We start from the raw sequence: 16,499 nt of genomic DNA on the forward strand, positions 1-16,499 counted from the left end.
TGAAGAGGAAGAAAACACTCCTATCATTCAAGTGAAGAAGCCCCCACTAACCTTTGAGAAACAATTTAAAAGATTGAAGGAAGGAAGTAGCATGGAAAGATTCAAGTATATTAGATATGAATCCAGAAGTAAGGAGGAGAAGCAGCAAATTGAATATGCTTTTGAAAAGATGGATAAATGGAAATATGATCCTAATGAGCTAAAGAGCCAAGCTCCTAAAATCTTACTTAAGGCAGTAACACAAAGATGAACCAATGTTGTAAAAATAGAGAGGGACATCAAAGAAAAAATATTGAAGAGTATTGTGCCAAACTTCATGAAAGAATAAATCAAGGAGGTTGTGACAAAGCATGAAAATAGGTAGACTCCTAGATTCAAAGCATTTCAAATTTTGTTAAATAATATTGAAGAGGTAGTTCAATTCACAAAAAAGTTGTGGAAAACTATTTTTGAGGAAGAAAATAAGATAGGAAAAGATGAAGATCCAAATGTTAGACTATAGAAGAGTTAGATATAGAAATAATGATAGCTACTATGATTGCTTCTCTACCCTCCACTCCAAGCCAAGCCATTGCTTCATCTAGTGTAGAGAAAATAGAGAAGAAGAAACAAATTCCTACATCCACCAAAGTAACAACTAAGCAACACTTTCTATCTACCTTTGGGACAGGCTTAACCAAGCAAAAATAAGAAAAGGATGAAGACAATATTGACAAATAAAGTAAAGAAGAAATTAAGAGTCAACCAAGTGAATAAAAGAAGAAGGATGAAGATAAAGGCAAAGAAGTCATAGTTTCTCCAAGTGCCAAAAGAAAGGAAAAGGAAAAGATCTCTAATGAGATTGACCTTGATATAGATATTGTGATTCCAAATTGGGATCAATCAATTCTCTCTACTGAATAGATGAAGAAATTAAGTGAACTATGGAGGAAAAGAGCACAACAAAGAAAACTAAAGGAAGAAAGGGATAGAGGAAAGGTTCTTGAAGACATCAAGGACATATTTTTGGATATCATGAAAATTGAGATAAAAAAAATAAGGCCCCTATTATTGAGAAATTAATTGGTATTATACATAAATTCAATAAGGATATAGATGGCTAGAATAAACTTCTACAAAGAGTAGAAAGAAAAATTGAAAATAAAGTTTTGGAGAATGTAGCAAAGAAAATTATCATTGATCAAGTGGAGTTGTCCACTCTCATTGGTACATTAGAGGGAGTTGTAAATAATATTGTCTCTTTATTTACAAAATTGTGTGATACTTCAATTTTCACCAAGGGAATAAATGATAAACTAACTAAAATTGGTGAAGACTTGAAGAACAGTGCTAGTTAGTTAGCACTTAACTCGAGTTCCAACTCCAATCATTTTGTGAAAGTCATATTTTTGATAGATTTACAAGTAAAGTTGCTGAGGGAGGAAGCTAGAATCAGGGCAATAGTATTAGACATTCAAATTATAATACTTCCTAACATGGATATGATGTAGAAACATCTTGTACATTCATAAACACTAGTTCATAACACAAAATTCTCAGTTGCAAATCTCATGATGGAGTTATCAGCTGAACTTCATATTGAACTACACATTTTGAAGGTATTACAAGAAAATTGGGATAAAGTGTCTTTATTTTTGAAAGTGCATCATGATTTCCTCAATTATTTTGATGTTACCTTGTAAAGATATGTTTACAACATTTGTAACAAAAGAGGGAGGGGGGGGATATAGTAGATAATATATAGAGGAATATATACAAGGAAAATGTATATGTATATATGAAGTAGATAATAAGATGTATAGATAAACAACAATAATAATTTTTAAAACCCAAAATTTAATTCAATTATGACCGAGCCACAATTTTTTAGTTCAAACCGAGTTGCAGAACCAAGCACATGGAAAGGGGGAGTTTGACAGAAAAGAAATTTGATTAAGAAGTTCTGGATTGCTAATAGAATCATAGAAGGAAAGTGTTTTTATCACTAATTCCAAAGGGGGAGATTATTGACCCTATGGAAAGACTTTTTTTTTTTGGCATTTTTGGAGTCATATGGTCATGTCAAGTCAGTCTGGTCAGTCTGGTGTCTAGGTCTAAGTCTTCCTTAGGTAGGCTATCTTTGCCAAGTTTCCCTATCATTTCCTTTCCTTCTCTAAATTGGTTGGGTTGTTCTAAAGGTCTTTTCATATCAGGTAGGTTATAGATCCTAACCTAACTAAAGATAATATGCTCTTATTGATGATCTATTTTAGTAGAAGAATGATGATTGTGAATCATGATCTCCAAGAATTTGCAAAAAAAAATCAGAGGAAAGTTCTTCACATGACATATTGACAAAGGTGGCCTTAGAAGATTCAAATTTTATTCCTTGTAATGGAATGCATATGTATACCTGATGTCTACTAGTTGATTCAGTTTTTAGGAGCAGAGTATGGATAGTTAAAGATTGAACCACATCTTAGATTTTTTATAGTTTTTAGCAAAGTTCAAACAACAATGCTTGGGAAAGAAATCTTTTATTATTATGAAATTATGACTTCAATTTTCTAAAGGCTCTTTTATTAAAAGGATCACTTGGAAAAGATAAATTAATGTCATCATTACATTGCTATGAAGATGAGAGGAGATGTAATTATATAAGTTTCAATATATATATGACAGTGCCAAAACCCATCGGTGGCTTCATTGGAATTGCGAGAACTTCTGTATGTATTGGAATTCAAGGGTATAAATTGCCTATGGTGTTAACTGATCACCATCGCTGCTCACTATGGAGAGTGGTCTCGAGTTTGAATCTGCAGATTGGAATAGTGGATGGTAGCAGAAAGATGGTGTGCTTGGATGGAAGATCCAATCCTTTGGTTGTTACCCAAGATTGCAGATTCTCAATGCATTATATGAGATAATCCTAAGAGCCAGTGGTTCAAGGTTATTAGCACCAGCAGAATTTCAGCCCGCACTCACCACAAGATGTTGACTTAACAAAATTAGAGCATTATGCTTGCTTAGAGGAGAAATATTTAATTAGTTCCACCGATTCTCATGGCAAGAGCTGTGTTCTCAGTTCTGACAGTTGCTCTGAAAATGTTTATGACTCAGAACCAAAAGATCTTTCTATTGCAAACAATGTATTGATAACTACAAGGGAAACTAGTTCTCCTCTAAAATCGACAAAGAAAGCCTACGGGTCCCATTGCATTGCAAAGGAGTTACCAAAATGAAAGATGGCATATTATGTTCACCATAAGCATACGCCCAAACAAGTCTACAAGTAGAACATTGAGCGGTTTTGGGAAGAGAAATGATGTTAGGTATAGTCTTTGATTCAATTTGATCTGAAGCTAGTGAAATCAATCGCAATCAAGATTTACCAAGGAAATTGGTAGTGCCATTAATGGACTCTAGATAGCATATACAGCTTCGACTACATCTCCAAAACCCATGGCCACCGAAGGTATAGAAGCCATAAAGAAAGATGTAAGAAGTTGTGGACATCATGAGCCTGCAAATGTGAAAGACTCAATGCCCATGTTTGTACTTCGAGAAGAGATACCCGCAACTAGTAAAGACATGAATGAACCAAAGAACTTCACCGAATCTTATTTGGAGGTAAGGATGAGTCATTTAAAAAGGGGTATGAGGTATTTGGTGAAAGTGTTTAACCGAATGTCGATAGCCTCCATCAAGTGGTTGTTTTGCATGGGAGTTTCAAAGTGAGCCATGGGGGGATGCAAGGACTGTCTTCCTAACACTACCAAGGCATAACAGTAGAGCATATGTGAAGAACTTGAGCCCAATAAAGATGATAGGGCATATGAATGATTATCAAATTTGTGAGATAAGATTTTCGACACCAAGGAAGAGGTCCAAATTGCATAAGGGATGCGCCATTCCAAATTGGCATCATGATCGATCCTTTAAGAAGCATAATTAACATGAACATATCAATTTGATTGTTAGTATGAAGATAGCCCCACCCTATTCATGAAAAACAAGCATCATACAAATTTGTGAAGCCATGAGTTGTGCTTGAGGCATGTTTGATCTTTAAAAACTTTAAGGCAGACATTGAACCTAATAAGTGAATGAAGAAAATGCAAAAGAATGCAAGCCCGAAGTTACTTATATAACTGCAAATAGCCTTATGATTGATCTGTTGCTAGAAAGCCCAACAGAAAACACATGGAGTGTATATACTCAGATGATGAATAGCACATATAGTCACTTAAAAGGAGATCTAGTTGAATATGAAAGGTCAAAAAAAGATGTATAGGAGGAACCCGCTGAATGCAAAATAGACACTTGTTTATAAATGCAAAATATCAATTATTAATTCATGTTTCAATTATACTAACCTAAGTGTAATTGATGTAAAGTTTCAAATTCAAAAGGTTACAAAGGCATTATATTTAAAAACAGAAAGCCATCAGTCAAAAAGGGGATTACATGTAAGAAAATAATCACTTCTTCCAAAGGGGGAGTTACATTGGTAACCGAAAGGTCATGAGAAGGGAATTGTTAAATAGGAATTTCATTGAAGGGAAGATGGTTCTTCTTCTTTTTCTGAAATATAGTCAGAGAGTTGAAGGGAAGGGGAGGGCATTTTAGTTTAGATTTTTCATTTCATTGCATGTAGAGGGTCGGCAAAATTTTGGTGTGAAGTACTATTTGTTGCAGAGACAATTGAATGGCACTTAGTTTCAATCATTTTCTGTTCTAGTAGGTATTGTGATTAGTTAGTATTTCCTTTCTGTGTTGCAAAGAATTGAGGAAGAACAGAGTTTCATTTCCCCTATTTTACATAACATGAATGAATGTTATAAGTATTGTTACAATTCATTTGATGAAAGGATGTTGTTAGTTTCTCTTTTTCCAATTCATCAATTGTAGTTTAGATTTGATTTTCAACTTATTTTAATTTTGTACAAGTGGATTTATGAATTCATAAGAAATGTGGATACGTGAATCTATTTCAGTATTGTGAAGTATTTTTGCCTAAATTAAGTTCTAGTTAGGCTTAATTTGGTTTGCCTCTTCTGCTCTCGGGTTAAGAGCATACCCCACATTAGTCTTAGGAATAAAACATAATTCCTTGAACATCATTCACATAGGGAGCTGTACCTCAATTCAGAGGGAAACTAGATATTCTTAGAAATGGTTTCCCAACTATTGTGTAAAGTTGTTCTTCATTATAAGTTTGGGCACATAAAAAGAGGAAAAGAAGAAGAAAAAATTTGTTTACCAACAAGGATCTATTTTAGTAAATAGAATTACAAAGCAAGATCAACCTGTTGATTCATCCTAACAAGTGCATCAGTCAAATCCTCTAACTAGGTGGACCTAATAGTTCTTTGTTGAATCTCATAATAGAGTACATACTTCATTGTATTGTAAAGTCAATTTACAAGGTGGACCTAATAGTCCTTCATACTCCTAATATAGTAGATCACCAGAAGTGATCAATTGTAAGCCCTAATAGGACAACTTTATTATTGTAGTAGTGAAGCATTGTGGGTGTTAGCTCCACCCTAGTTTTACCTTCTCCTTGGAGGGTTTTTAGGTTACCAAATATTGTGTTATGGTGTTGATTTCTTAATTGATTTATGTTCATGCATGAAAGTAGATTGAATCAACTAATGAAGTAAAGTTGAAGTATTCTAGGTGCAAAAACTTTAAATGGTTCCTGATTTAACCCCCCCCCCCCCCCCCCCCCCCCATTCATCTATTTTTCATTACATTTCCAATAATTGGTATTAGAGAAAGGTTCTCCTATCAAAAGCTTAACAACTTGAGAGTAAAGATCTAAGGAAATGGAAGTGTACAAGTTAGAGAAAGCTATTGAGAATGAAAAAATTAATCTACATATAGCTATGGATCATAATATCCAATTTAAATTCATCATGGTAATTCCCAATTTTAAATTTGATAAGGCATTTTTTACTTTCAAACAGTTTGCGCTTCTTTTGGATCCAAGTTACATGGTATGGATTAGGGTATGTCAACCTCTACAACTACAATTTGTTAACCAGCTCTTCAGACACCAAATCATCATAAATTCCACTATCAATGATTACTTTTCAACATTTTTTAGCAACCTTACATCTATTTTTGAATAAACTTATTCTCCTAATAGGTTCTTCATTAATTTCTTCATTCTACAAGACTCTTCCCACCATCAAGTTTTCACCCTTCTCAAGTTCATTAGATGTTTCATCAACTTCTTCACAAGCCAAAGTATTTCTTCTATTACCTCCAGTTTTATTTCTAGAGTTAGTACATTAAAAATATTTGTGACCTTCTCCTCCACATTTGTAACAAGTACCCTTAAACCAAAATCTTTCTTCCCTTTTTCCATTATTCTTATTCTTAGAGTAACCATTATAGTTCCCTCTAGAGTAATTACCTCTTTCTCTAGTAGTTTCATCCTTCCATCCTATATCTTGTACTATATTATTAGATATACTACTTTATCCATAAGTTGTGCCTCTACTTCACTGAAATCTACCACCTCTTCCTTATTATCTTTGATCATGTTTCTTTGTCAATATTTATTTAGCCTTTAAAGAAAGTTGATATGTTTCTTCCACACTATCCATCTTAACATAGTTAAACTCATATTGAATTAATATTCTCAAGTAATTTAGGTATCTAGCCACCTTTTTAACTTCATTATCCACATGTCCATATCTAATATCTAATTTGTAGAACTCCTCAGTATATTCCTTCACACTCATGTCTTTTTGTCTCAAATTTTGCATCTTTCTTAGTAAACTAACTTGGTGGTCTACAGGGAGAAACTTCCTTTTCATCTTTCCAAGTATTTTCATCCATGCCTTGATCTTTTCCTTTCCTCTCTTATGTCTATTAGTTTGCAAATGATCTCACAAAAGAGATGCGTGACCTTTCAACCTTTTTATTATCAAGAGTACCTTCATACTCAAAATACTTTTCCATTTCAGATATCCAATCCAATACCTTATTAGTCTCAAGTTTTCCATCATAACAAGAAAATTCAACAACTAGTTTATCATTTTCTCTTGAAAAAACTCTTAGAATTATTTCTTCATCTTTTTCAACTTCAAGTTTAGGATTAGGGTTAGGTGATGCCTCTTCTTCATCACTAACATCTTCAAGTTGTACTCCTCTTCTCTAGGTTTTCTCCACAACTTCAAGTCTGGTTGCAATCTACCTTGACATATACATTATAGCATTATTAATATTTCCTCTACCAAGAACCATCTTGACAGTAGTTCCAGCATGATCATAACCTTCTACAAGTTATAGGTCAAATCTCATATCTATAACCCTACAACCAATCCAATAAGGTTCCCCACAATATAATCCTCAAGAAAGAAAGAACTCTGATACTACCTGATGCAAGGATAGTGTATATTCAAGCTAAAAACATGAACTTAAACATATAAAAATCCCTATTTGGAGATACACATAGAAGAAATATGAATATCATATGCAACAATGGAAATAAGATTCATATAATGCTAGAAAATTGGAACCCATGCTCATGTAATCATTAAAATGAGTTTGTCAACATGTCCGACTATGAGGCCCTCTAGGTTCAGCCATATATAATGAATTTATGAAGTTAGAATTTTAATTTGCATCCTATCTTTCTCATTAGTATCACATATCATCTAATTTCCCCTCTTATCTCTAACCAATATTCTTATATAGCCAGCTAATCCACAAGTTGTCTAGTCAAGCATTTAATTACATTATAGGTCCAACCTAGGAGGAGTATACCAAAACTAAAATCCATGTGTTGTAGGAGTCAGCTCCTAACTTCACAAAATGTCACATTAACATAAGAAACCATGCCAAAAGAAATAACACTCCACGCTAGAAGGAAACATGTAGAAATAGAGATTGCAAAGAATGGTTCACAACTTAAGAAATACAAATCATCATGTTAACCACACATAACATGAAATCAATAACAACTACAACTACTTCACAAGAAATAGACTAGTACATAAAATAACAAATATTTTTGGTTGATGCAAGATTTCTCAAAGACACAAGATGCTCCTACATCATTTTGCTTATCTCCAACTAAGCATATCAGTGAATTCCCCAAACTTGTATTCATAAGTTTGGTTTTTCCATCAGTTTGTGGATGATGTGATGAACTGAACTTCAAATATATCTTCAATTTCTTTCACAATGTTTGATAGAAATACCCAACAAACTTGGTATCTTGATCATAAACTATACTCTTTGACAGACTTTGTAGTCTTACCACCTCTCTAAAAAACAATTCAACCACAGGAACAATATCACTGGTCCTCTTGAAGGAAATAAAATGTGTCATCTTTTAATATCTATCAACCACCACAAATACGGAATCATGCCCTCATTGTAATCTTGGTAAACCAACAATGAAATCCATACTAATATCCTCCCACAGTTCTCTAGTACAAGTAATGGATGATTCAACCCAGTAATCTACTTTACTCCTTTTTTCATTTGACATACTCTACAAATTTGCACAAAATTCTTCACATATTTTTGTAATGGTAGCCAGTAATAATTTTCAGCAACCAAATAAATGGTCTTATCTCTACCAAAGTGTCCATCCAACCCTCCACTATGCTTCTCCTTGATGAGATTGTCTCTCATTGAACTTCTGGGAATGTACAACTGGCTTCCTTTTAATAGAATACCATGTTGGCTTATGAAATCCAAAAAAATTATTCTATCAAGTGTAGTACATTATATACAAGCCTTTGAAGCTTCTTCAAAATCAAGATCCTCTGGATACAAATTCTTTAGTTTCTTGAACCCAACCACCTCGATCTACATTTTTGTTAACAAAAGCTATCTTCTACTAAGAACATTTGCAACTTTGTTAGACTTCCCACTCCTATGTTTCAAAATAAATGTATAACTTTTCAAAAACTCAACCCACTTCAAATGCCTTTGGTTCAATCTTTTGAGTATTCAAATATTGCAAAGCTTAATTATCAATATACAAAACAAACTCCTTAGGAAGAAGATAGTGTCTCCACTTCTTCAACAATTGAACTATAGCATAAAATTCATAATCATAAACATATTATTCTATTTTGAAATCATTCAACTTCTCACTGAAATAAGCAACGAGTCTACCTTCCTAACACAAAATAGCTCCTGTTGTAGTACTACTAGCATCACAGTCTACTTGAAACACCTTATTAAAATTAGGAAGTACTAAAACAAACTAATCTGTAACTTTATGTTTCAATAGATTAAATTTCTTATATGCTCCTACAGTCCACTTAAGTTCATTCCTATCACCTCTCATTGTTTCAGTCAAGGTTCTACAAAAACTGCTAAAATGTCTAATAAACTTTTTCTAAAAACTAGCCAATCCATGGAAAGATCTTACCTTAGTCACACTATTTAACTAGGCCATTCAAGGATAACCTTCACTTTCTTAGGATCCATTTTCAAACCTTATGTTGATACTACGAATCTCAAGTACACCAACTTTTTCTTCACAAAACTTAGCTTCTTCAAATTTATCATCAATTTTTCTTCCCTCAACTTATCAAACACCTTACGAATGTACATCAAATGCTCCTCCAATGTCTTACTAAAAGTTAATATATCATATAGGTAAATAATGATAAACTTACCCAGAAAATCCTTCAGAGCCTCATTCATGAGCCTCATGAAAGTACTCAGTGCATTGGTTAGGCCAAAAGGTATGACTAACCACTCATACAATCCTTCCTTTGTCTTGAAGGCAGCATTTCGAGTACTCATCTTCTTTTCTAATGAGAATCTGATGGTACCCACTCTTCATATCTATCTTTGTGAAATACATAGCTCCACTCAAATAGTCCATAATATCATCCATCTCTGGCAATGTAAATTGGTACTTGATTGCAATTTTGTTGATAGCTTGAGAATATGTACACATCCTCCCTTAATACCACAAACAAATAATAGAAACAAAGAAATAACAACAATTAGTGAGAAAAAAATATGGACTGATAATTATAGCCACAAATGCAGAATCATATAATTTTGAAATATAATATGCAAACCCACATGGGCACCTTTCTTATAATAATTTACAATATAGAACTACAAAATATCACTTAGAGTTGTCTTAGAAAATGTACAAGAATTCCTTATGTAGGAATAGTTACACCACCTGGAAACATCAAACCGTAACCCTTGAGACTGACTAACTCTAGAATTACATATAGAGTCATCTTGATACACCTTTGAAACTTATTTTGGAAATTTTGGTTGGCCCAACTTTGTAAGGCAATAACTTTCAAACCATTACTTTGATTGGCTATTATAACCCCTTTTCAGAATCTACAGTTTTTGATCTATGGGGCTTGACATAGTCAGCCCCATTTCAAAGCCCATTTAACACCTCTAAGGTCTTCAAAACTAAGCATGAAGTTTTGATACCAAAATAGCACACTAAAAATCTGCAATAGCTTGTATGACTGACTTACTAAGTAGCAAGCCTCCAAGATCAACAATTAAGCAGTGAGACAACCCTTATTCAAGAAACAAAAAGGAAAAATTTTTTAAGGTAATGCAAGATTGCTCTTACACCCAAGATGCTTATACATCATATTATCATTATCAAAAGCTAATACATATGTAACATTTTCAAAAATAATTAAAAGGTTATACTAGTTGGAACTACAATTGGAACAATTGTTATGTTGTCATTTATGTCAAATATTATAGGTAAGACATTTTCTGATGATTTAGAATGTCATATTATTTGATTGATGAAGAGGATTTGAAAAGAGAGATAACAAGATGAACTAGTAAAGAGGAGTAACTATGATGGAATTACAAAAGGCACTTGATCAGTTAGTATTTAGCAAGATAATATGTTTTTTAATCATTATATTAAGTATAGAAGAGATTGTTGATCTCATATTGGTTTTGACAAGTAAGTGTCTATACACTTAAGTCATTTACTTAGTTCATTCCAAACAAGTAGCATATGTCAAGCACAACATAAAAGTTAGAGCATACTGAGTAAATAGTGAGTGTTGAGTCACTCATGTGTCGAGTCATTCAAGTGTCGAGTAGATAGTATGTGTCGAGTGATTCAAATCTCGAGTAGGCAGTGCATGTCAAGTCATTCAGATGTTGAGTGATAGTATTGAAGTCATATTTAGTGCCGAGCACCAGGGACTTCAGATGTCGAGTAATATAGTTTTGACATAGTTTTTTGTATTGGCACAAACTACTATGCAAACTATTTTTGGGCCGACTTAAGGATTGAATGATGATATTGTTTTGATAAGGAAGAATCTTATATGTGAATCCCAATATGTTGCATGCATCCAATCAGATAAAGGGAAGGTTTAAGAAACAATATGGATGAATCACAGCCACTGATTCATACCTAATCCTGAGTCACCTAAGTCTTCTTAAGGAGGATAAAACCCTAAATATTCTATGAGTGAGAAGGAGAGTTTTCATGTGCAAATAGGACATTCATAGTGACCAAGGTATTATGATTTGAGATATGTTGAAAAAAAAATTAAAGGAGAATAGAGGAAGAAAATAGTGAATAGAAAAGAGAGACGTGATCAAGAAGGATCTAGTATACAATAGTATAGAGGTGATCTGACATCAAGCAATAGAGTGTTAATCGCAGGATCATTGCTAAGAGATTTTAATAGGTGAATCAGTCAAATCTCTTAACAGAGTAGTCCTAACAAGCTGTATTGAAATCCTCTAACAAGGTGCTTACTTAACTATGAGTTAAAGTCCTTTAATTAAGAACACGTCTAACATGGTGTTGAAATCCTTTAACAGGGTAAGACCTAACAGTCTTTTTAAGCTTTTAATAGAGTAGACTTTTCACAAGGTAGATCATATGTCATAATCAAACATTATAACCTTCATTGGATATACTTTATTGCTTTAGTAGTGAAGATTTATGGGTGTCATCCCCACCCCAGTTTTATCTTCTCATTGGAGGGTTTTTGGGTAATCATATATTGTGTCATATATGTGTGAATAGTTACTTGTTTAAATACTTTAGATGTATATGCTTTCCATGGTATTTTAGTTTACTTATTGAATTATGAGATGGATGTGTGGTGAATGTTTTATGGGTTAAATTTTAAAGCACTGATTCAAACCCCCCCTCCCCCCACCTCTCAAAGTTTATTTTTCCTATTGTAATTCCAACAATTGGTATCAGAGATAAGTTGTCTAAAATTAAAGCTTTGTAGCTTTGAGGAAAGATCTTGAAAATGGATGTTTGTACAAGTTGGGAAAAGTTTTTGAGAACTAGGAGATTGAAACACAACTCATTATACATTGGTTGAATGAAGCAAGAGAAGATCTAAAGAAATCATTAAGAAGAAGAAGAAGAAGAGGATGTATAGGCTCAAACACCTTTTTCATTGACACAAGGTCAAAGGAGAGGATTAGCAAGAGGAGGAAGTAGAAACTACAGAAGGTATCGAGGAAGAAGAAGTCGAGGAAGCACCTATAACTACTAAGAAGAAGAAAAGAAAGGAAAAGACACAAGTAGTGACAAAACCAAAGAAGGTTGCAAAACCTAATCAGCCCAAAACAACAATATCTACCACAAGGGCTAGTACAAGAGTCATTGCATAGAAGGCTAAAAAGGTAGCCAAGCCTAAAGAGTAGGAAGGTGGAGCACTGAAGAGACCAAGAAGAAAGTATGTTGCTTAGGCTTAATCTTATGAGGAGAAGACTAAATCTGATGACAACAGTCAAATCCAAGTGGTGATTCATATTCCCTCCTCAGACCTAGATAATTTATGTGAGAACATTAGAAACAATGTTGATTTATCAAGTTTCTCTCACATTGAGTTTGATAATCTTGGAAAGATTGAGAAGAATCAAGTAGAAGAGGTAGTATATGCCATGATGGCTCTATTTAAAAAGACTCCTCTAGAGCTTGAAAACTCCATTCCTAAAAGCTTATATGATAGAGTTGAGCAGAAATGACATTATTATTTAGACACTAAGAAGCAAATTAGGGAGACAACCCTTGCTCAAGTTATGCCATAACCTAGCAAGGTAGAAATGTATAAAGCCATTAAGAAATATGTTGTGGGATTTTTGCCAAAGTATAGGGCATTTAGCATATTACAAAACAACATAGAGGATGTTGTAAAAAAATCCAAACAAATGTGGAAGATCACATATGGACTGTCGACAGCCAAAGAAGCTGACCAAGTACCTATTGAGGTAGGAGAGCATGAAGAAGATGATAATGAACAAGGCACAGTAGAGGGAATCACTATTATGAATATTGACAATCAAGCACTAGTTGAGGAAGAGCAGCAACTAGAATAGAGTGTACAAGATACACTAATGTCAAGTGTCAACCCTCCATATGAGACAAGTGTAAACATTAAAACTATCAAAGTAAAGGATGTTTATAATACTACTGCTCATAACATCAATCCCCTTATAGAGGAAGATTTGAAAAGGACACTTGTCCAATCCACTCTCTAGGCAAAATTATGTGACAACCCTGTATTGATAAGTGTTGATGAACTACATGTTGGTAAACATATCAATATTTTTTATTTAATTCTTAGATGCCCAAATTTGTGAACAATATTTGGTTACAATAGTTGTAAAGTTGCTTCTAGAAAGACTAACCTTCCTTTGAATTATTAGGTAGAACTCCCTATTGTAGATTTGCAATGGATTATGTTGGTTCCTAAATCTAAATGGGGTATGTTCTTAACCCAAGAATAGGAGAGGTAAACCGAGTCAAGCCTAAACAGGAACTAACTCAGGCAAGAAATGGTATTTGAAGATTAATTAAGTTTATCAACTCACAATTCTTATGAACCCATAAGACTTAATGATTCAATAGTGATTACTAACTAATACTAAATTGATTTAGCAAGCAACTAAATATAGAGAAAAGAAAGACTAACTTGAAAGGAAACATAAATGGATTTCTCTTTGAACCTATGACAACAATACTATCATATTTAGCTCTCTGCCTCAAAATAGGGGAATGAAGTTCTATTCATTCCTTGTTTTGATTCAGATAAAAGAGAAAGCATACAATTAACATGGAATAGAATGGAATGGAAAATAATTGACACAAAATACCATTCAATTGGCTCTACAACATCAAGTATTTCACACCAAAAATTAGTCGACCTTTTATTAATATTTCATTTTAATACATATAGGATTTTGAAATGACCATTGTAAGGAAGATTAATCATCTCTTCAAATGAAAAATGGAAAGAAGCCAACTTGTCTAGTACAATCATTACATCAAAATATAAAAGAGGTGGAATATTAATCACTTCACCTTCTTTACCCTTTCTAATTTAGTCCTATAGGCGTTAGCAGCAACAATAATATGAATCAATTCTTCATGCCTATGAACATGTACATTGGTATATCTTAAGAGCCATTTAGAATATTCTCTAGCCAAATCTTTGATAGCATTCATCTGGTCTTGTATTTCCTCTATGGCCATGTGTATACACCCACCAAGCTTCTAGAGTTCAGACTCTGTTCTGGTGACCAGAAGATATCTTTGTCAAACTATCTATGTAATTGGAGAAGTTTTATTGCATGATATTTATCCCAATGATTCTATATTGCATAAAAATGTAATAAATGGAATAAACACTAAGCAACTAATGCATATTCCTACATGATCATGCAAACCCCAAAATACGCAAGAGAACATGTAACTAATAATGACATGAAATAAAAAAGATCTTAAACTATTGAAAATAACACCAATGCAAACCTCACAAAATCATCAAGTGTAGATGATTTCACATTGTGGGATGTGGTTTCTCACAAATCATGTAGCATAACAATGAGGTAGATAGTGCTTGTGGAAATGAGGAGAGGGCTCTCCTTTTATAGGAAATGAGATGCAACAAATGGTTGAGATTAAATGCAAGATGAAGGGCTAGGATCTCTTAGGATCAATGAGGTGTCAATGAGGTGGAGGCCAAGTAGACTCCATGTGGATTAGGGCTTTTGACCATTAAAATGGGGGGAAGATGCTCACACATGTGTGAGAAACCTTTGATGGTGACATGATCAATGAAAAGTGGAAGAGGTGTGAGAAGCATGGCTTCTCACACATGTGTGCGACACCTTGACTCTCATGCAAGAGGACAAGTGTGCAAGAGTTGTGAGAAGCATGGCTTCTCACACATGTGTGAGACACCTTGACTCTCATGCAAGACGAAAAGTTTGCAAGAGGCATGGAAGAAATGAGGGGTGTGGGAAGTGTGAGGATTCCTCACACATGTGTGAGTGCACACTTAGGATTAAAAGGTGATTAGCAAGGTGATTAGGAAAAGGTAAGCATGATTGAGGAAGTGGGTAGGTTTAGAATGATGGGTTAGTTAGGATAGTGAGGTTAGGTGAGGGTCAAAGTTAGAAGCCATGTGCTCAAATAGGATTATATTTAATATTTAATTCCAAGTGGGATTAGGCAAGGAATTAATTAAGTAAACAAAGTACTTAATTAAAGTGAATGGGTTAGGATGCAAGTGGAAAGGCTAGGATTTAAATAAACCTTAGTTTATTTAAATTAAGTTAAGGCAAATATAATTAAATAAATGTAAATTTATTTAATTAAAGGTAGGTTAATTAAATACATAATAAATATCTATTTAATTGGCTAGGAACTGAGATTTGGACAATTTTAGGTGTCTACATTTTGCCCCTCTTTGATATAGCATTAGTAATGTTATATCAAAGAAGAATAAAATATAGCAATTGGGAGGATAAGACTAGTAGCATGATGCCCCAGTCATGGAAGGATGACGAAGGATGAGGAAGGAGGAATGATATGCCCCCTCGAGAGCACATGTGGGTTAGGAGAACACGAATGTTCTCTCAAAATGGATGGGAGGATGGAAGGGAGTGGAAAATGATAAGAGTGATAAAGTTATGTTGCAATGGTGTGAACAACCTAAGTTTGATATTGTATTCAACACTATACACCAAGGTATGAGGAACCAAGATGACAATGTGTCAAGTACATGGTAAAAAGGGATCTAATACAACCATATGCCTTATGAAACCATGATATGGAAGACCATGATTCCTGGGGACAATAGGATGCAAAGACCATGATAAATGCAAAAAATACTAATGCATGCAAGTGACAAGAAATCATGCACAATAAACCAAAAGAAAACCAACATTTTACCCCTAGTCAAGCTGAAAACCAATTAATGGATTGACTGATGATGATTGATTAAGGATGGCAAAGCTAACGATAAGCGTAATGCACATCCAAGGATTGGGAAGGATTCATACCATGATAAGGTTTGAATAAGTTAATGGATTATCAGCTGATTGGGTCAAACTGATGAATTGATTAAGGATTGATGCACAAGATTGCAAGATTAGATTGATTGGATTAGTATTGATTGCATGATGATTGAGATTTTTTTGATTTTATGGGAAGTTGGATGAATAGATGAAAGTGAAATGTAAGTAGAAGAATGAACGTGGATGAT

Source organism: Cupressus sempervirens, chromosome 11 (assembly GCF_028749045.1).
Source record: "Cupressus sempervirens isolate cs-2001-9-10 chromosome 11, ASM2874904v1, whole genome shotgun sequence".
NCBI lineage: Eukaryota > Viridiplantae > Streptophyta > Pinopsida > Cupressales > Cupressaceae > Cupressus > Cupressus sempervirens.